Below are 23143 nucleotides of genomic sequence, written 5' to 3'. Positions count from 1 at the left end.
AGGGTGTGATCCTGGAGACCCAGGATCGAGTACCACATCGGGCTCCCTGCATGGAGCCTCTCTGTCTCGCTCTCTCTCGAATGAATAAATAAAATCTTTAATAAAAAACAAAAAAACTAGAGCATCATTTAGTGGCAGGTATGGAGGTTAACCTGAGACCTTCAACTTCTGAGAGTTTTATTGAATTCAAGAACTCCCAAAAACTGAATACGGAATCTTGTGCATGTGTGCATTTACATCTTTCTAGGGAGTATCCTTAGCTTCTATCGACATTTGAAAGCAATGCATGATCCATAAGGAACTGAGTTATCACCAGAATAAGGATTAGCAGCAATTTAGAAACCCTCTGACCAGCTCTTCCTTTGCTCATTTCTGATTTGCTGTTTTATATGCCAGTAAACACGTTAACAGTTCAAGTACATTTGTATATTTACCCATTATATTTTTATGGAGACTAACAAATGAGATGGGGGATACATATTTATTAAGTAACTGGAGTAAAACTATACACTCTACTATAAGGTAGAAATATTACAATAAAGAGATACAAAAGAGACCAAGTAGCATAATCTAAAACAAAGAAAATTAAAACAATGGTTGGGAGAAGCTTATTTCAAGAAAAAGACATTTATTACCTGAATGTCCTATAGGGCTTGCCTCTTCTAAACTGCCAGTTCCCTAAGGGCAGGGAATCTTCAGCTCCCTCAACTTGCATGAGGTCTGACACAGAGTAGGACTCAAACTTACAACAGAATGAATGGATGAGCAGCTCAACCAGTATGTGCTGACAAATTTAACTCACCTGGCACCATGCTCCTTCCTAAGTATGGGCTCCCAGATACTTGAAATGAATTACAGGTGGTTTAGGAGTAAGCTGGGTGCTATTATTTAAAAGTTTTGATGCGGGGGCAGCCCCGGTGGCTTAGCAGTTTAGCGCCGCCTTCAGCCCGGGGTGTGATCCTGGAGACCCAGGATCAAGTCCCACATCAGCCTGCTTCTCCCTCTGCCTGTGTCTCTGCCTCTCCCTCTCTTTCTCTCTCTGTCTCTCATGAATAAATAAAATCTTTAAAAAATAAATAAAAGTTTTGAGGCTGTAAGTAATAGAAAACTAACTCAAACTGGATACATAAAAATAACTTACTGGGTCATTTAACTAACATAACAAGACCAAAGGTATAATGGCTTCAGGAAAGCTTGGTCCAATGACCCAATGATAACACTAAAGATCTGATTTCCTCTGCTTTCTCTTCTCTGCCTTCTTTGGTGTTTGTTTTGTTCTAAGGCTAGCAATCCCCCAACCCAAGCCATAAGTATTAGTAACTTCAAGCAGATTCTAAGAGCTACATGCATTCTCATCTAAGTCTGGGAGGTAAACAGCATTTCTCAAGGAAGCCCTTAGGGGAGCAGCCCAGGTGGCTCAGCAGTTTAGCGCCACCTTCAGCCCAGAGTGTGATCCTGGAGATCCAGGATAGAGTCTCACGTCAGGCTCTCTGCATGGAGCTTGCTTCTCCCTCTGCCTGTGTCTCTGCACCCCTCTCTCTCTCTCTCTCTCTCTCCCTCTCTGTGTGTCTCTCATGAATAAATAAAATCTTTAAAAAAAAAAAAAAAAAGGGAAACCCTTAGGATTAAGCAACCCCCAAACGTGACTTCACATCTCACTGACCTTCAGTGAGTCACTGTGAGCAAATCATTATGTCCAAATAGCGGGGCTTTACTGATTGCTTTAAGCTAATCAAACTCTCCTCTAAAAAGCAAAGGATAAGGTCAATGTCATTAAAACTGAATGGCTGTGGGACACCTGAGTGCCTCAGTCAGTTAAAGCATCCATCGGACTCTTGGTTTCAGCTCAGGTCATGGTATCTGGTGATGAGTCCTGCATCAGACTCCACAGAGTCTGCTCAAGATTCTCTCCCCTCTGCTCCTCCCCCCCACTTGCACACTCTTGCAATGAGTGTGCTCTCTTTCTCAAATGAATAAATAAATCTTTAAAAACAAACTAACTGGGATCCCTGGGTGGCGCAGTGGTTTAGTGCCTGCCTTTGGCCCAGGGCGCGATCCTGGAGACCCGGGATCGAATCCCACGTCGGGCTCCCGGTGCATGGAGCCTGCTTCTCCCTCTGCCTATGTCTCTGCCTCTCTCTCTCTCTCTCTCTCTCTCTCTCTCTCTCTATCATAAATAAATAAAAAATAAATAAAAACAAACTGAATGGCTATGTAACAAGGAATTAGGGTTTCCTCACAGAAAAATATGAGATACAGTTACCATGAAGGGGGAGGGGGATAGAGACGAATAGGTGTCTACTTCTGTAGTTTACAGGTGACAATTACTGAAATCAAGGGATTAAAGGAGGGAACTTAGAGAAATAATCCTTAAATTAGCCTACTGGGCATACTCTTAAATGGTACAACCAAGAGGCACCTGGGTGGCTCAGCCAGTTAAGCATCTGTCTTCGGCTCAGGTTGTGATCTCAGGGTCCTGGGATTGAGCCCCACATCAGGCTCCCTACTCAGCAGGGAGTCTGCTTCTCCCTCTCCTCCTGCCGCTCCCCCTGCTGATGCTCTGGCATGAGCCTGCACAAGCTCACTCGTGCACCGACGCGCTCTCTCTCTCAAATAAATGAACAAAATCTTAAAAACAAAAAAGGTACAATCAAAATTCAGGTAATACATTTAACTTCAAGCTTCTCAAATATTGCCACTGTTCATATAACATCCACCCATGACAAACAAGCAAGCAACATGGATCTTCTTAAATCCTTGTTGGCTCTGTACTCTAGCAAATCTCAGGGGATGATATATGGAAGACTAAAGCCTCATGACCAGGCAGGGGACATAATACCAGAAGTTTTCTTGTTCAGCTGCTTCTCTGGAACACATCTGTCATGAGGACCAGGGAAACAAAATTTCCAAAAAGTGTAATATGAGACATAAAAAAGAGCTGATAAAGAAAAACAAAATCCAGCATCCTCCAGGCAACTACTATGAATTAGGCCCCGAGCATGTATACAAGTGTCCACTATTTCATTTAATCCACATAGTTCTAAGGAAGATGTTCTTTGTTTCAATTAAGGATAAAACCATAAAATAAGTTACATAATTTTGCCTTACCAGAGTTTAAATCTAAACTATGCAACCCAGCCCATAAATAAGTTTCTACATCTACAATGAGATGACCTATACAGACTTTGCTGGCCTCAATTCCTGAGTAACAAATGCTGGCAACTGAGTCCAACCAAGTACAGAGTTCTCAAAGAAATCATCAGTGCAGTCATTTATGAACCACACTATGCTGAGGGGCTACACTCTAGGACTAGAACACTGGCAATTGTGGAATTCTTCAACTGCAGGATATGCGCAGTACAACCGCTGACTGGCAGTCAGCTAAAGTCATATAAGAGTTCAGCATACAGATTCCAAATAGACAAACCAGCTGTTAACACCCAATGGAAGCCATTATGGAATTCTACAATGCTGGAGTTATTTACAAAGTTTGATTTACTAGTGTTGTTTGGCATTTCCCTTCACAGCTGTTTTATTTTAAAAATTAAACCAAGTACCATTCTTGTTCACCTGCTCCGTCACACAAACTATAAACATTTTCCACCTACACACATATCCAATTTGTCCTAAATATACACCACTGAAAATAAAAAGTGGTGTTAAACCACAGTGCCCCTACTAAAGAAATGTAGAAATGTGTTTTTAAACATGCATAAGATCACGTAGAATGCAACAATGTCTAGAAAGAGAAGGGTTTCATATGAGGGAATGGGAAGAGTTCAGCTTAAAAAAAAAATATGACAATCCCCAAGTATACCGAGTATATATCCCAAAACAAGAATGCTTTCTTAAGCATAATCATACAATACTAGTTAAAGTTTACATTCTTGGATGTTAACATGTTCTTCATATATGTTATCAACCACAAATCCAACCAGATGGTCAGTAAAAAAACATTTTTTTTTTTTAAGATTTTATTTATTTATTCAGAAAGCGAGGGAGAGAGGCAGAGACACAGGCAGAGGGAGAAGCAGGCTCCATGCAGGGAGCCTGATATGGGACTTGATCCCAAGACTCCAGGACCATGCCCTGGGCCAAAGGCAGGTGCTAAACCGCTGAGCCACCCAGGGATCCCCCTAGATGGTCAGTAAAATTAAGGAGAAAAAAACAATTTCCAAAACATGCAAAAGCTAAAGTTTGAGGAAGCTGCTACATTTTCACATTATGCTTGCAAATGATTCTATAATTGGATAGTAGTCATTATTTTCTCTGTATTTGCTATGGCTCAAATACCATAGGCCATAATAGGAGCCCTAAGAATAATTCTTCTCCATTTTAGTAAAAGGATAAACCAATTTTTCAATGAATAAAAACAAGGGACTGTTGAATATCAACAGTTTGATCAGCCAGAACTAACTAGTTGATTTCTATGGCTCAACATAACTTTCTCAAACTCCTTCCTGAATGGTTAAAAAAAAATACAGGAATATTAAGAACAACTCAACTCTTACAATAAATTCATATTTTTTTTTTTAATCAGGAATACATTCCTGAGGATTTCCATGAACACACACCAGTACAGCCAATAGGTTTTCTACTATATGCCAAGCAGAAACCTCTCTTGGTTGCCCAATGATTTTTATCTTGACACTTTCCAAAAGTAAGATTAACTTTTTAAATATCTAAATGGTAAGGTGAGGTATAAATTCTCCCCATGCACTTCTGTCCTCAAGCAACAAATCAAATGGGTACTAAGAGCATAGTACATACCACTCAACCCCCACTCTTCTTCAGTTTTGTTGGGGAAGGCAAAAAGCAGTACTATATTTCCAGAGAGTCGGCAGAGTTTTTTTAAGTTTGTTTGTTTGTTTTTTTAGATTTTACTTATTTATTCATGAGAGATACACAGAGAGAGGCAGAGACACAGGCAGAGGGAGAAGCAGTCTCCCAAAAGGGAGCCTGATGCAGGACTTGATCCTAGGACCCCGGGATCACGACCTGAGCTGAAGGCAGACACTCAACCACTGAGGCACCCAGGCGTCCCGAGAGTCTGCAGAATTCTGAGAAACGTTCCCACAATCCTCATGCCTCAATCTATCAAAGCACCATGTAGCTGAGAAACCGGTTACAGCAGGTAACAAACATTCTGGATATGTAAACATGTTAAGGATCAAACAAAATATAAGAGAGTAGTAAATCTAAGGGCCACCTATGTGAAAAATGTTAAAGACATCAAATTATTTCCTAGTACAACTCCTAATAAGCTGTTGAGAAGTGATCTTAGAAAAACTATTTGTATAATACATTCTGATGCTCATAATTCAGGAGAACACCAGGTTGTGATAAAGGCATTTTAAACTCAACACATTCATTTCAGCTTTCTCACCCTGTGGCCCAGCTCCAGCAATAATTTCAGTGAATTGCTGCATTCAGAGGCTTTTCCAAAAATGAATAAATTGTGAAAGATTAATAAAACATAAGTTAGAAAACAAAATAAACTGTTCAAAAGCCCTGGGAAGTCTCATTTTTGCATTTTGAGTATAGCAAATGGTATAAAAAATGTTCTGAAAACAAGACTATGTTTAAGGCACAAGATTATCAGAAAGCAGCACACATACTAAGTACTTTTAAGTAGCCTCAGGACAGTCAAGTATGAAAAGACTACAATTATGAAAATGCAACTACCAGTACTTCAGGTATAATTGTGTTTTGAGTCTTCTGCTTCAAGGTCCATCTCCCACCTTAAAGCTTAATCTGAGGCATAAATGTTTGTCTGGAAATGCTACTCTACCAACTTCTGGAGATAGAAACTAGAGCACTCACTGAACACCTCTCATTGATTATCTTATCACAATTCCTCTCCTGAAAGATTGGGTTACATTCCTTCGAACCATGGTTAAGAAAAATAAATTTTAACAATCCTGATTAAACCAGGAAGCTTTTGAGGAATTCAGCATACAAGAATCAAAAAGACAGGGTGCCTGGGTGGCTCAGGTGGTTAAGCATCTGCCTTTGGCTCAAATCAGGATTCCAGGGTCCTGAGATCCAGTAGGGCTCTGCTCAGCGGGGAGTCCGCTTCTCCCTCTCCCACTGCCCCTCCCCCAGCTCACTCTTTCTTGCTCTATCTCAAATCTTTTTTTTTTTTTTAAAGATTTTATTTATTTATTCATGAGAGAAAAGGGGGGGGGGGTGCAGAGACACAGGCAGAGGGAGAAGCAGGCTCCATGCAGGTGCAGGGAGCCCGACATGGGACTTGATCCCAGGTCTCCAGGATCACACCCTGGACTGAAGGCACGCTAAACCTCTGAGCTATCTCTGAGCCACCGGGGCTGCCCAAATAAAATCTTTTTTTAAAAAAAGTCAAAAAGTCCTAAACTTCTCCCTAAGGGTCAAGAAGCAGTTGGGCAAACTTGGGGTTAAGGCTGACTTTGTTTTACCTTTTCCCTACCTCAGCCAAGACAATGTGACAAATAAATCTTACTATTGCCTTTCTAAGAACACATACACACCCCCAAACAATGTAAAAACTTCACCGGTTTTTAAATATTCTTCCATAATCAGACACTCTGAAAAAATCTCATTTTTGAGTTCTTCAAATACTATCTTACATTTCACTTAAAAATATTAAATTGGTAAAGCAAATATACTCAAGGCAGCCAGCATGCTGGTGTTAAATAAGGTTTTAAGAACTTAGCAATTTATCTAAAAGCTAATTTCTGAGAATACAGCAATGCATTCTACATGGTTGAGACTGATTTCAGAAAGTCTCTTTCAGTAAAGAGAACTTAAAATTTTATAAGCTTCACGGTTTATTCAGCTCTCCTCTCCATTACCTCACAGGATTGTTCGAATTAGGCTAAGGCAGGTACTATTCCTATCTCTTTTTTAGATGAAGAAAATGTGAAATTCAAAAGGTTTAGTCACAATTAAAAGAAGCAAAACAAAACTGCAAATCCTCAGATTGTAAATTACATCTCTATTACAATACACTGACTTAAAAAATAAAAAATACTTAGGGGTGCCTGGGTGGCTCTCAGTCTGTTAAGTGTCCACCTTCAGCTCAGGTCATTATCTCAAGGTCCTGGGATTGAGCCCTGTGTTGTGTTGGGCTCCCTGCTCAGCAGGGAGTCTGCTTCTCCTTCTCCTTCTTCTCCCTCCGCCCCTCCTCGACTCATGTGCACACACTCTTGGTGCACACACCCTTGACGCAGACCCCGCCCCCCTCAAATAAATAAAATCTCTAAAAAATTAAAAAAATAAAATCAAAAAAATACTTGATGTTACTATACTACTACTTTGAAATAAATATTGTTTATAAAGAACGCATCAGGGACGCGTGGGTGGCTCAGCAGTTGAGTGCCTGCCTTCGGCTCAGGGCATGATCCCGGAGTTCCGGGATCAAGTCCCACATCAGGCTCCTTGCATGGAGCCTGCTTCTCACTCTCCCTCTCTCTCTGTGTCTCTCATGAATAAATAAATGAAATCTTTAAATACATAAATAAAAAAGAATACATCAGATCTGTATGTGGAAGACAGGAAAATACATACCATGCCTTATATAACACAATTTATTTATTGGTTTTTTGAAAGAATTTAACGCCCTGAGCCAAAGGCAGATGCTCAAACACCAAGCCACCCAGGCGTCCCACCTTTATTTATTTATTTATTTATTTATTTATTTATTTATTTATTTATTTATTTATTTTTTGAGATGTCTATATTTTTAAATAGCCTGTTACTCACTGACATCTAAATTTAAGATTTACTTGTATTTCTTTCCCCTCTACTTGGCATGTTTTATAACATGCTAATGTTAAATAATATATGAGAAGCACATAGTGTTAGCCTGAGATAGAAAATGTTATCCATTATCACTCATTATACAAGCAATGGCGGTTCTACTGATTATAATAATCAAGAACTCTGCCCAATAGCCTTTAAACCTCCAGCCTAGGTTTTTCTAAATTGAAAACCTAAAGCTCTTAACCACTATGGTATACTGTACTCAAATATTAAACCCCAAGGTCCAAAGTACAGATCAACTAACTATGAAAGGTTTGTTTAGCTTTCACGTTACTAGAATAACATTAACTATAGGGGTGCCTGGGTGGCTCAGGTGGTTAAGCATCTGCCTTTGGCTCAGGTCATGATCCCAGGGTCCTGGGATCAAGCCCTGCATCACCTCCCTGCTCAAAGAGGAGTCTGCTTCTCCCTCTCCCTCTGCCCATCCCCCAAACACCTTGTTCATGCTTGCTCTATCACTCTCTCAAATAAATAAAATCTTAAAAAAAAAAAAAAAACATTAACTATACACTATCTTATTCATTTGTGCTTTGCAACATGTCTCTATATTCCCAGAAATCCTATGTAGAGCTTGCATGGGGCAATTCTGGATACTTTACCCATTAGTCTATCTTGGACTTGTACATGACATCAACACACTGCTAAATTACTTACAATTAACCAATACCACTTATTGGAAAATAGTCTCTGCTTCGATTTATCATTTCCTCAAAAGGTTATTTTTTCTTTGCCAGGATACGACAAATAAGATTTAATATCAAAGAGAAAATAAGCCAAATGCCATGCATAACTTATAGTGACTTAATGCTTAAGAAAAATATAAAATATCCTAACTCACTGCTCTTTAAGTAAAATATGGGTAACAGTAGCTCTATTAACACTATGTGTCAGTTTATATTTTAACTAGTAAACTAATTCAAGTATCTAACACTTAAGTATCATTTCTGATAAATCATAAAATTAGAAAATAGACTGGGGGGGGCAGCCCCAGTGGTGCAGCGGTTTGGCGCCGCCTACAGCCTGGGGTGTGATCCTGGAGACCAGGGATGGAGTCCCACATCCGGCTTCCTGCATGGAGCCTGCTTCTCCCTCTGCCTGTGTCTCTGCCTCTCTCTGTCTATGAATAAATAAATAAAATCTTTAAAAAAAAAAAAAAGAAAGAAAATAGACTGGGAATTTAAAGTAGGAAAAACGGTAACAAAGAAATAAAGTAGTTCATAATTTTTAAAGACTAATAGCATTATCTATCATATAAAATTCCAAGCATCTTTTTTTTTTAAGATTTTATACATTTATTTATTTATTGAGAGAAAGAGAGTACGAGCAGGGGGAAGGGCAGGAGGAGAGAGAGAAGAATCTGAAGCAGTCTGCACATCCAGCATGGAAGCTGACCTGGGGCTCAATCTTCATCTCCTGACCCTCAGATCATGACCTGAGCTAAAATCAAGAGTCAGAAACTCAACTGACTGAGCCACCCAGACACTTCTAAAATTCCAAGCATTCTAAACACTCTCATAAGAATTAGCAAAATTTGCAGAGAAAACTTTCAAAAAGAGAAGTCCCTCCATTAAATGTTAAATGTTTAAGATAAAACATCAAGGGAGTACCTCTAATCACTCCAAGTTTTAAAGGCTTCCATGTAGGCTCACAATCCTCACCTGAAGTGCTTGCATATACTGGATACACTTTACACATAAACAAGTGATAACGATGTTTCTTAAAAGTTTATGAAACATTGATTAGTGAAAACATTTTAGAAAGAATTTTTTGATTTAGTATTAAACTAAATCCCTAAATCAAATATTGAAGAAAAGTTCTCACATATAAAGTATTACACCAAATGACTATCATCTTACAGAGAAAAAAAAAATAATGGAAGTAAGTATTTCCACTTAAGTCACTGAAAGTTGATCAAAAAAAAACTCTTCAAAGGGGCTATCTCTGAGGGTTCTATGAAAAATGAGGGCTTGGGAGAGGCAAATCAGTTTAAAACTTGGATCCCAGGGGATCCCTGGGTGGCTCAGCGGTTTGGCGCCTGCCTTCAGCCCAGGGCGTGGTCCTGGAGTCCTGGGATCGAGTCCCGCCTTGTTGTCGGGCTCCCTGCCTGGAGCCTGGTTCTCTCTCTGCCTGGGTGTGTCTCTGTCTAGGTCTCTCATGAATAAATAAATAAGATCTTTAAATTAAAAAAACAAAAAACAAAAAACTTGGATCCCTGCCTTCAGTTACCTTCAGAATTTAGTTTAGAAAGAAATATGGGGATTAGGCGGGGTCAATAGTATAAGGCCTGTAAGAAGGAAATAAAACTACCATGGATCATAAAGGAAATTATGAAGTTGAAGGCATTCCCAGAATTCTAACAAAAACACTAAGTCTGCATCATACATAGGGGTTAATTTCTAGAGTGAAAAGAGGGTTTAGGATAGAATCAAAATTACCCTAGAAAATCCCTTTAATCTCTCCTTAAGTAGATGGCCTATATTTAGAGTATTTACTCCATGTCTTTCTTCCTCTTTAAAATAAAGATCATATTTTACCTATATCATCAGACTGTTGGAAGATTAAATGAATTAAGGTCAGCTCTTAAAAGAACACAGCAGGTAGTAGCCTACTAAGGTAAGCTATTATTTATAATAGCTTTTTTTTTTAATGTATCTTTAGAAAGTTACTGCACCACAAACTAAAAGATTGTGAGAATTGAAAATAACAAAAGAATAGAACACTTTTTTCAAATGCAATCAAAATCTCACAACATATACTCAGTATGAGTAATGGTGGCTGAAATTGCCTGCAGTATTAAAAAAACTTTTAATTTTTTTGGCAGAGTGAAAACATAATTGAATACTCATATTTTAAAGTGCTTATAACGCAACTTCACTATTCATTTTCCCTTAAGTTCACTCCTTTCTTCAGTCCAGTCTTGCTCCACCTGAGAGATCAGGTGATCAATTTTTTTTCACGATTTCCCCAAGCTTCCTTGAGTGTTGTTTTAATTCAATTGGTCACACAACGCTGAAAAAAAATCACCCTCACACAAAGTTTCTGCTGACAGACATGCTCAAACACTTAAAAACTCAAATGTCATCTCATCCAAGCTAGGAAATAATCATATGTCTAGTTTGGAAAAGGCTTAGGTTACAGTTTTCCAACCAGTCCAAAAGGGCACTTTGATGCACTGCAAGGTGGTGTGTGTGTCAATATTTTGAGTTTCCTCACTCCTCTTTCTCAATTTCTGACCACAAACTGGCAACTTCATCAGATGACTGGGCAGCATAAAGGCACATGAGGAAATGTGACACTTTACCCTTCTAAAAGTTAGCAAGCCAGGGCTGCCCAAATTTAGAAAGGACTCTAACTTTTTAAAAAGTAATTGGGATAAAAATACAAGTTAAAAATCAGCTAGCTCAAAACAATATGTTAAAGCAATCAGCCCCACAGTAAAAGACCTCTGGGAACAATTTCATTTTTAACTCTTGCTACAAATCAGTTTTTCATTATTTTTTATTTAAGTCACTTTGTATTTAACACTTTTTAAGCCCAAGTTTTACTTCTCATCTCCAAACCTGTCACTTTCTTTAGACAGTGACTGCTAATTCTAAAATGAACACACTCATTTACAAAGTACACCATTAACAAAAGTACCAAAATATACAATGCACAAATAAAATCTGGTTTAAGGATGATCATTCTGATGGCCATGTAATAATGAGGTAATAAGATGGCTGCATAGTCAAAGGGAAAGGAAGGGAAACAAAAAGCACCCAGATATTTTACCCTAATACCTGGACACACAGACTTAATTAACCTTGTACCACTAAATTATTTATTTATAATTTTTTTGAAATTGAAGCTCTATGCCCAATGTGGGGCTTAACGCACAACCCCAAGGTCAAGTGTTGCATGCTCTACCAACCAAGCCAGCCAGGCAACCCTATAGTCCACATAAAAAGCATGAATTTTAGTGGCAAATCTTGCATAATCAACAGGTAACTGAAAAGATAGCATTTTGCCTTCCTCAAGAATAAAGATATAAAATATAGGGACGCATCAGTGGCTCAGTGGTTGAGCATCTGCCTTTGGCTCAGGTCGTGATCCCCGGGTCATGGAATCAAGTCCTGCATCAGGCTCCCTGCAGGAAGCCTCCTTCTACCTCTGCCTATGTCTCTGCCTCTCTCTCTCATGAATAAATAAAATCTTTCAAAAAGAGACATGAAACAAAAAATAAATAAATCCACTATTCTGCAAACTGGCACAGGCAGACACTGGAATTTGTCCTGGAGATGGGAGGTATTCCTTTAGGTTTACAACTTGGCAGAACAATTTCAAGAAGTAACCATCTGAGTCAGTCAAATCTCCTATAATTCCTTCCAGAGTCAATGGCTCTCATATAATAAAGATTTCCTTAGTCTTCAGTGGTACTGCCAAAGGTATCCACCTTCCTTGCTTGAAGAGCTTTTAAGAATTATAAGGTGGGGGATCCCTGGGTGGCGCAGCGGTTTGGCGCCTGCCTTTGGCCCAGGGCGCGATCCTAGAGACCCGGGATTGAATCCCATGTCGGGCTCCCGGTGCATGGAGTCTGCTTCTCCCTCTGCCTGTGTCTCTGCCTCTCTCTCTCTCTCTCTGTGTGTGTGACTGTCATAAATAAATTAAAAAATTTAAAAAATTAAAAAAAAAAAGAATTATAAGGCGGCACCTGTAAAAATTGATAGTATTTTTTTTTCAGTATATTTTAAACCAACTTTTCAAGAATAATTTTCTTAAAACAAGGATATGTGGGCAGTCCGGGTGGCCCAGGGGTTTAGCGCCACCTTCAGCCCAGGGTGTGGTCCTGGGGACCCAGGATCGAGTCCTGCTGCTTCTCCCTCTGCTTGTGTCTGTGCCTCTCTCTGTGTGTGTCTCTTATGAAAAAATAAACAAAATCTTAAAAAAAAAAAAAAGGACATGCGCACAAGTTTCCCCCGTAATTAGACCATTAATTCATTAAAGCTCTAAATTATACCCAACTACTTGGAAAACAAGGATTAAAAAAACAAAATGTGAAAATGTAACCTATGTAATTATATACCAAAGTATGAATGCCTTAAGGAAAAGAACTATGTGTATTTGCTACATCTTGTCATACTCCATCATCCAGTATAGTACATCTTACATAAAATTAGGTGTTCAAATATCTGAATAAAATACTAATGGAGAAAAGATATAATTACAATATTTATCCTAACCCTTTTTCATGATTACTAAATCACCATCTACCAAATAAAAATATTAATATATAATCGAAGGAATCAGATGCTTCTATATACTGCAACCAGGTACAGAACTGAGAGAAAAAAAAGAATAAGGAGCACTATTCATTCAACAATTTCTAAGAATCTACTTTCAACTATTAGCAGCTTTGAAGAATATAAAATTCAGAAAGACATTGCCCCTTGCCTTCCAGAAGTTTTTAATGTAGAAGAAAAGAACCATCATTTACCAAAGACTGACTATATGCTAGGCATTGTGCTAAGAACTTTCAGGGTAACAGGCACTCCTCTACAACAAAATGTGGCAGCCTTTTGGGAGGGGGGTGAGCTTGTTTTGTTTTGTTTTTTTAAGATTTCTTTGATAGCATGAGCAGGAGGGGCTGAGGGAGAGGGAATGTGAAGCAGACTCCTCTCTGAACTCAATTTCAGGATCCTGAGGATCACAACCTAAGCCAAAACCAACAGCAGATCACTCAAGCCACTGTGCTATCCAGGTGCCCCTTAAGAAAATTCTGAAATTGAAGTGTGGAAAGGTCACTTCTAGCTTGAGTGAAGAAAGAGGTGGACAGTCAAGGATGACTTCATTATAGTACTTGAACTAGAAGGGGTAACATTTTAACAGAGGATACAGAGGTAAAACAAAAGCCAAAGCATATCCAGGGAATAAGAGTACAGGAAAAGCTTGGAAACAAGTCTGATGAAGAATAGTGTAGTCTTTTACTTTTTTTTTTTTAATTAATTTATTTATTTATGATAGACATAGAGAGAGAGAGAGAGAGAGAGAGAGAGGCAGAGACACAGGAGGAGAGAGAGAAGCAGGCTCCATGCCAGGAGCCCGACGTGGGACTTGAACCCGGGACTCCAGGATCACACCCTGGGCCAAAAAGGCAGGTGCTAAACCGCTGAGCCACCCAGGGATCCCCTAGTCTTTTACTTTTTATACAACTTTTCTTTTTATTTTAAATCTTCATATTTAATGATTTGCAAACACTATATAAATAGCACTCCTCCCCATTCTCAATACCCTCTAAAACTCTTACTCTTTTTTTTTTCTATAGCACCTACATGTTTTTAAAATCCCGTCTTTGCTTTACCCTTCCCTATCTTCCCCCATCTAACCCCACCAAGTAACCTATGTTAACAATCTATTATTATTGGTATTTTCTTCATGCTTATAATCCTGTACAGATGTCATATGTACATAATACATACTCTTTTAATGACAATTTATATTTTCCAATTAGTTTCTTAAAAGATACACTAATCACAGTGGCATCTCGTGGCTCAGTCTGTTAAGCAGCCAACCCCTGATTTTTGGCTGTCATGATCTCAGAGTCCTGGAATTGAGCGCCACGTGGGGCCCTGTACTCAGCAAGCAGTCTGCTGCTGATTCTCTCTCTCCCTCTACCCCTCCCACCCTGTGCTCACACATAAGTGCTCTAAAAAATATATAAATCTAAAAAAAAATTAAAAAAAAAACCCTCACTATTTACATAATACATGTTCATGGGGGGGAGGGTCTGAAAAATATGAAAAAATACAAAAAATAACAACCTATAGATGGCCCTTGCCAACATTTGTGGACATATGTATCCATTCTTTTCTTCCACTTAATAGATCTTTTCACACAGGATTAACTGAAATCATCTTTCACTGATTCACAGAAAACATTTTAGATTAAAGGATATAAGGTATTAAGAAGGTAACTGCACTAGGACGCCTGGTTGGCTCAGCAGTTAAACGTCTGTATTCGGCTCAGGGCAGGATCTCAGGGTCCTGGGATTGTGAGTCCTCCATCAGGCTACCCACAGGGAGTCTGCTTCTCCCTCTGCCTATGTCTCTGCTTCTCTCTTGTGTCTCTCGTGAATAAATAAATAAAATCTTTAAAAAAAGGTTTATTCTTTTCAAAAAAAGATGAGTCACTAGTTGTGTGATATCTATTTAAAGAACATTATGTACAAATACATTTATAAGGGTAAAAAAAAAAAGATGCAAATATAGCCAACTTTTAAGTCTCTTGTTTGCTCATTAGATTTAATTAGCAGTAAGAAAAAAGCCTAGCACCACTTCACATCCATTAGGATAGTTATCAAAATATGGAAAATAGCAAGTGTTGACAAGAATGTGAAAAAACGGGATCCCTGGGTGGCGCAGCGGTTTGGCGTGGCCCAGGGCACGATCCTAGAGACCCGGGATCATGGAGCCTGCTTCTCCCTCTGCCTGTGTCTCTGCCTCTCTCTCTCTTTCTCTCTCTCTCTCTCTGTGACTATCATAAATAAATAAAAATTAAAAAAAAAAAGAATGTGAAAAAACTAGAACCCTCATGTATTATTGGTGGAAATGTAAAATGATGCAGTTGCTGTGGAAAATAGTTTGGCAGTTCCTCAAAGAGTTAAAACCAATTTATTATATGATACACCAATTCTACGCCAAGGCATACACTCAAGAATTGAATGTAGAGACTCAAAAAGATACTTGTAAACCAATATTCATAGAACTATTCACAACAGCCAAAGGTAGAAGCAACCCAAAAATCCATCAGATGAATGGATAAACAAAATATTTTACACACACTCACACCCACAGGAATATTATTCATTCATAAAAAGGAATTAAGTTTTGATATATGTTACAAAATGGATGGACCTTGGAAACACATTAAGTAAAATAAGCCCGATGCAATATCACAAATTCTGTATGATTTTCCCTTATGTGAGGTACTTGGAATAGGCAAATTCATAGAGAGAAAGTAGAATTTACCAGAAATAAATTTTTTTTTTAATTTTTATTTATTTATGATAGTCACAGAGAGAGAGAGAGAGGCAGAGACATAGGCAGAGGGAGAAGCAGGCTCCATGCACCGGGAGCCTGATGTGGGATTCGATCCTGGGTCTCCAGGATCGCGCCCTGGGCCAAAGGCAGGCGCCAAACCGCTGCGCCACCCAGGGATCCCAATTTACCAGAAATAAATGAGAAGGATTGGAGTTCCATTCAAGGGGTACAGGATTCTGCCTGGGATGATGAAAATATTACGGAAATAGAGTGGTGATGGTTGCACAATGCCGTGAATGTACTTACTGCCAATGAACAGTATACTCAAATATTGTTAAAATGGTAAATTTTATGTATAGTTTACCTGCCCACACTCCCCCCAAAAAGCCTAAGGGGCCCATTTCATATGGTCAGCTAAATACGAATCATGAAGGTCATGATCTCTACTCTCACGATTCAGAATTCACAATTGCACTCTAATTCCAGTCCAGACTAACTTGAAGGAAGGTAGAATATCACATATCCCCTCACATTCTCTCTGGTTAAAATTCTCTTCCATGTATAAAGCCTATGAATGCAGAAGGAAATAGCCAGCATGACAAGAGTGCTTGAGCCAATGAAGCAGGGAGCTGTTAAAGAAGGCAAAAGTCCTCAAGGAGCTAGCAGTGAGAACCCAGAGCAGTCTACAAATAATGCCCTATAGAAGGGGAAGCTAAGGGCAGCCCCGGTGGCGCAGCAGTTTAGCGCCACCTGCAGCCCGGGGTGTGATCCTGGAGACCCAGGATCGAGTCCCGCATCGGGCTCCCTGCATGGAGCCTGCTTCTCCCTCTGCCTGTGTCTCTGCCTCTCTCTTTGCTCTCTGAATGAATGAATAAATAAATCTTAAAAAAAAAAAAAAAAAGAAGGGGAAGCTAAGCAAGATAACTTGTTCAAAAGATATCCTAAGTTACAAAGTTCTTCTAAGTTGGGGTATCCCTGGGTAGCTCAGCAGTTTAACACCTGCCTTCGGCCCAGGGCATGATTCTGGGGTCCCGGGATCGGGTCCCGCATCAGGCTCCCTGCATGGACCCTGCTTCTCCCTCTGCCTGTGTCTCTGCCTCTGTGTGTGTCTATCATGAATAAATAAATAAAATCTTTAAAAAACACACACAACAAAGTGCTAAGTTAGTAAGCATATCCTCTTAATAGTAAGCATCTGTGTATTTGTGATGAACAGTAGGAAGGAACTAAGTCCACAGGTGATTAACCTCTGAATCTCCACTCATTCAGTTAGTTAATAATTGTTATATAATCAAGACAAAGTTTTAAGAATTGGAGATTTATAAACAAGAATAAGATATGCCCTACTTTTAAGGAACTAGCCAGAATTGTAGGGTACCTACACAAAAAATTAAATTCAATAAATACTCTTTAGCATCTTACATTCAACAGCTTGGCTGCAATCAGGTGTAAGCCATTATGCTAAACTCTGGGTAGTCAAAAGTGACTAAGATACAATCTTCTAGGAAAAGGAGTAAACAAATACTTTAATAGGCATCACAATATATACATATAAAATCTATAGTGCATAGTACCAAAAAAGAAAACATTTAAGTTTAAATAAAAGGTCTTATAAAACTTAGTCTTAATACTAAGTGTTGGAATATAGACTCAACACTTTCACTGACGCACACAAGCCTGGTCCCTCAGCCTCTCAAAGGGAAAGTATTTTACAAATATCAATAAATAGGAAGGAACTGCATATGGAGTAGAAAGCATTAATTTCAGTTTACAATCAACAGGATGGTAAACTCACAAATGATTACATGATAAAGGCTATACGAAAAATAAATGCAAAGTGAAGCTTTAAGGTGGGGCTCGAGGGAGGAAACAAAATAATGAGAAAAGGAGAAAAAGATCAGATGATATTTAGAAGATAGTGTTCAAAACAGCTCTTAAAAGAGGAACAGATAAAAGTAAGGAAATTGTGTCAATTTCTCCTCATTAGATAAGGTCTTTGAAGGCAGGAACTTGCTTCGTTCACCCTGTACCAAGCATACTAGCCTGAACCTACTTGCCATCTAAGACTTTACTGAAAGATACACAGCTAGTGTCTTTAAGTAACCTGCTCACGGGACACCTGGGTGGCTCAGTGGTTGAGGATTTGTCTTTGGCTCAGGGCGTGATCTGGAGTTCTGGAATCGAGTCCCACATCGGGCTCCCTGCATGCAGCCTGCTTCTCCCTCTGCCTGTGTCTCTGCCTCTCTCTCTCTCTCTGTGTCTCTCATGAATAAATAAAATCTTAAAAAAAAAAAAAAAGAAAGAAATGAGAAATAAAAACTCATAATTTTACAGACATATTAACATAGTTAAATGTTAACTAGCCTGACTCTTCCATCAGCAATGTACACGGATGGAAAAAACTAAACTGTCCAAATGTGTTGCCTAGTAGCTTCAAAGAAATCAGACTATTTTTGCTTTCTTTTTTTTTTTTTTTCTACTTTTGCTTTCTGTAGCAGGATGGAAGAAAATAGAAGACCTTGATTCCAACAGTAAAAATGTACTTATGCTTGTTACTATATGACAATAAATGGAATCCAACAGGTAGAAAGAAGAGGAACAGATAAAAGTGAGGCAAGTCCACCAGTAAAGTCCACAAGGTCTCACCAGCATTTAAACACACTGGGTCCCTTAAAACATTGATTATTGTTGCCTACTGCTTCCCATTCATTAACCAAAAATGCCAACAATTTCAAAATCACAAGGATTTTCAAATTCGAAACTAGCTTTAGGATTGTTAATCCTCACCCCTTAAGATCCCTTAGAATCTGATCTAAAAATAAAACTATGTGTCAAGTGTTCCTCAAGAAAAACTATGTACACTGATTGGAATGTGAAGCAATTAACACACTTTGTGAGTGATTTGCCAAAGAGACTTCAGATAGCCTGGGCCAAAACCAATAACAAAGAAACAACACCCACTTGACATTTTCCTCCGTTAAACTGAGATTTTAGAAGCAATTTTAGAAAAAAGGCTAAAAGATCTGAAGCTACCCACTAAAATCATTGAAAGCTACACAAGTATTCTGGGAGAAATGGAGGGATGAAATGATTCAACCATTGAAAAATAAAAGATGAAAATCTTAATATGAAAGTAAGGTATTTTTATTCCACCTTTTAAGGCAAGGATAAAATACCCAGCCATTACCATAATGAGAGATGACAGGCAAGGTAGTTAAGCCCTACACCAGAAATACCAACTAAAGTGTAACACAAACATCTAGTATTGGGACACCTGGGTGGCTCAGTGGTTGAGCATCTGCCTTTGGCTCCCAGGTCCTGGGATCCAGTCCCACATCAGGTTCCCTGCAGGTCTTTACCTATGTCTCTGTCTCTGTGTCTCTCATGAATAAATAAATAAAATCTTTAAAAAAAAAAAAAAAATCCAGCGTTACATTTAGCACCTAATCAGTTTAGCAAATAGGAATTCTTAACCGTCCATACACATAAACACATACACACAAAGTATGACAACTTCAAACTCTATATAACTTTATCCTAAATAAACCTACTGTTCCTTAGTTTTCCAATTAATTTAGTCAAGGTGAACAATTTTCCAACTATAGTTTTAAAGAAATGACTTCCATGACCTATACAATCTGAAAAATAAAAAACCTTTGCAAGCTTGATTTTGTGGTTTCATAAACCCCCTACTGTCACACAGTCCACTGCCTTTCAAAAGCAATATTTAAAATTCTCTTCTGCAAGTCAACATTAAGGCATGCTGTTTGGCTAACAAGCTCCTCCCAAGACCAGGATTATTATGTATGGCCTATTATGTTCCTAACATGCAAACAAAAGCCCTCCCTCATGTAACATTTTTCTATTTTTAGGCAGGTTACTAACAGTTTTATCTGAAATTAAAATATACTATAATCTACTACTAACAAAATACCTGAAATAGTAATTTAGAGTTATTAACTGTATTTTCCATTTAATAAGTAACCTAGTACTTCTGGAAAAGTCAAATTTAACTTCCAAGAAGTTGATGTTTAATGTTCTGAGCAAACCATCTACTTTGGATTTCACAAATGGCATGTTTTAAACTAAACACAACTAGTTTCAGAGCAGTTGTAATACAATACGTGATGTTCCATTCTCCATTTCATCTTTTAGATACTTTTCATCATAAATAACCAGCTTAGTCTGTTTTCCTGTTTTCTTCTGCTAAACCAAATCCCACAAAATATATTCAAACGTATTTCACTCAAGCCTACTTTGAAAGCTTACACTTTTCAACTACTGACAAAAGTTTTAACAAGGCTAAGCAACCCCATTACAATTTTTAATCACAAACACCACATACCTAAAAGATAAGCTTTTCCAGCAGAAACACTAACAGGTTTATTTTCCCAAGTATCCAGTGTTCAATTGGGTCAAATGTTTCTGTTGCATTTTAAACAGCACAGCCCATGAAGTGATAAGGATGAAGACAAGCCAAAAGTATTTTAGCGTTCTTCAGTGGCATATAATCATCACAACCCAAGAAAAACTCAGGAACTGCTAACTGAAGTCTGTTAAGACCAAAATAAATGCACTTTAGCATATGCATTAATCACAACAATACAACGATTTGGGGTAAATTATGCTTATAGAGCTAATGACTTTATAACAAAATTGGAAACCACGGAATCATTGCAAAGCAAGTTTACTATATACAACATACTTAATAAATTAAAAATACTTTCGACTGTTTCACATAATCTCCCAATTCCTACATGACTGGGGAGTGTGGTTTTTATTGCCAACGGCCATTTAAAATACAGTATTAGCAGCGTGCACTACATGCATAAAGTCAACATTTTGGTGAGCAAGTAAAACCTTAGAAAAATCTTTTACTAGAACACCTAAGAATATGAAGATCAGTTGATTCACCGCTGTGTAAGCGCAAAACATCTGACATAAAGCGCTTATCAAAAATGTTCTTAAATGAGTTTAACAAAGTAAATCTTTTCAATTTCTACCAGCTTCAACATCATCAAGACAAGAGGAAAATGAGTCATCACCATGAAAAAATTAGAATATTCATTTAAAATAATCCAAATTAAATCAACTAGTTCACTCTCTCCAACAAAGACCCTTTACAACCTTTCTTTTAGACCCTCCTCCCTCACCGCTTCCTTCCTGAGCCCTAGATGACTTGCTGCGCCCCAAAGTCATCCCAACTCTTGCGTGTCTGTGCCTCTGTACCAGCGGCTCCCTCACCTTAGACTGCGCTCCCCGCCTCCTCACCTGGTAAGCATTTACTCATCAGTCAGTCCAAAACTGGCCGCAAAAGTTCCCTCCAGTGTTCAGGCTTCCTCGACTCCCCCAGGCAAAACTAGCAGTTCCAAATTCCCACTACGCTCGGTAAGTCCATCCTTATCACAGTGCATTGTTTTCACGCCTTGGGAAAGAAAGACGAGCAGGTTCCCTCCACTCAGCCCACAGAGGACGAGGCAAGCAGAAATACTCCATGAACGTGAGCTGAATTCGTCCCTTGGATTAGACCCTCTAGAACCCGGTCACATCCCAAGCAGACAGAGGGGCTTCTAACACGCTTCCCACCGGAGAAATGAATACCAGAGGGCACACCCAGGGCCCTGGAAGGAGAACAATGAATGAACACAGCCGCCTCTCCGCTCCTGATGTCCAAACTCTTTCTGGGCATCGACTAGCTCTGCAAAACCTCTGCAGCTGCAGAACCGAAGCGCCCTGGCGGATCTCACTTTACACAAAAGACAGCGCTGGATCTTCGTTCCAAAGCATCCCAGGGCCAAACCTCAAGATACGCATTCCAAACCTTTCATCAGTGACCCACAGAGTCCCCAAACCCAGGGCAAAGCCCCCTATGCCTTTGTTGGTGGGGCACTGACCCACCTCCTCTCGTCCCCGATTCTTCTCGTCCCCCCTGCAAGGGTGTCACTTGAGGGACGGCCTCGGACCAGATGCGCGACCGCGACCCCCTCCGCGCCCAGAAGAAAAAGGAATTAGTCCCTCCGAATGACAACACCTAGAACAGGGCAATTCTGGGGCGGACTTCTCCCATGGCCAAAATATAAGGAATGTGCACCGAGTACAGGGTGGCGCTAGCACGTCTCCCCGAAACACAAGGAAATTGGAGTGGGGATGTGGAAAGTCGGCTCGCCGGCCATGACACCGGGCCCCAGGGCGCCCGCCCGCCCAGCGCCACCCGGGGTGACAGCGGCCTGGCCCGGCGCTCCCCCGGCAGCCGCGGGGAAGCTCCATCAGCGCGGCCCAGGCCTGGACGCCGCGGAACTCTGCCCCCTCGGCCCCGCCGCCTGGCTCCCCCGGCACCCAGGGCCCGGCCCTGCCGCCCACCTGAAGGAGCCGAGCCGCCTCCGTGTCCCGTCGTCCGGCGGCGGCGTCTGGTCCGCTCCTCCTCCCCGCGGCGGGTGAGGGAGCGGGAGGCGGTCACATTCGGCGCGTCCCCAGCCCAGGGGACGGGGCCCCGGGCAGTCCCCGCATCGTCGCACTCGCGCTCCGCGCCTCGGGGCACACGCCCCAAAGCCGGGCCAGCTGGCCCTCTTCCGGGCCCAAGGAGAGCGGCAGGAGAGCCTTCCCGTCTCACGCTCGCCCTCGTCTCACTCCCGCCATCTAAGATGGCGGCCCCAACGCCCGCGACGAAGAGCCTCTCGGGCGGCCCCGGCAAAGAAGCCCTGCATTCGGCGCTCCTCCTCCCGACCTGCGGCGCCACCGGCTTTCTGCTTCTGCGCGAGCCGGCCTGGCCGCGGACGGCACACTTGGCTCGGGCATCTATCACTCTAGCCTGAACGCGGGCCCCGCCTCCCGGGGGGCGTGGCCTCGCGCTGTCGCCCGTCGCCATTTCGGGGCCGTGGGGGCGGTGGGAGCGGTGGTGGCCGGCGCCCGGGAGAGGGGGTAGGAGGCCGGGAAGAGCCGGGGTTTGGACTCCCCGGAGGGCGAGAGGCGTCGTGGCGAGAGGAACGTCTCCCCTTTTTTTTTTTTTTTTTTTTTTTTTTTTTAAGTTTCTTTATATAAGTAAGTAATCCCGACAGCCTGCGTGGGAGGCGAACGCGAGTCTCCGCGATCCGGAGTCCCATGCTCGGAGCCCGCCAGGCCTCCCGACCAGAGGAGTTGTCTGAGCCTCAGTTTCTAGCAACTTCGCTTTTCTAAGATGCTAATTTTAGAGACCTGTGTACCCATGGCACACGCAGGCATGTGCTAAGATGTGTGTTGCCCTATTGTTTGCATTAGACACGACACTGGAAAAGATGTGAGTTAATTGAGTGGAATAACTAAGCAGCGCTACGTCCGCAGCGCGGGGG

At 40.6% G+C, this 23143-nt stretch overlaps 1 protein-coding gene across 3 annotated transcripts in view; it reads right to left on the bottom strand.

Annotated features, from left to right (window-relative positions):
• The window catches only part of RAF1 (Raf-1 proto-oncogene, serine/threonine kinase), a 79122-nt gene extending 56578 nt beyond the window's left edge, over positions 1–22544 (bottom strand). For 2 of the 3 annotated variants that reach the window (XM_038565606.1, XM_038565608.1), the window contains exon 1: positions 22179–22544. The gene's annotated coding sequence lies outside the window, so the exon portion shown is untranslated. Of the gene's footprint in view, positions 1–20163; positions 20372–22178 lie in introns of those variants that run through there. The other variant, XM_038565607.1, reaches the window with a different exon arrangement.
• Between the last annotated feature and the right edge of the window lie 599 nt (positions 22545–23143).

This window comes from Canis lupus, chromosome 20 (assembly GCF_011100685.1).
Source record: "Canis lupus familiaris isolate Mischka breed German Shepherd chromosome 20, alternate assembly UU_Cfam_GSD_1.0, whole genome shotgun sequence".
NCBI lineage: Eukaryota > Metazoa > Chordata > Mammalia > Carnivora > Canidae > Canis > Canis lupus.
This window is presented reverse-complemented; position numbering and strand designations above follow the sequence as displayed.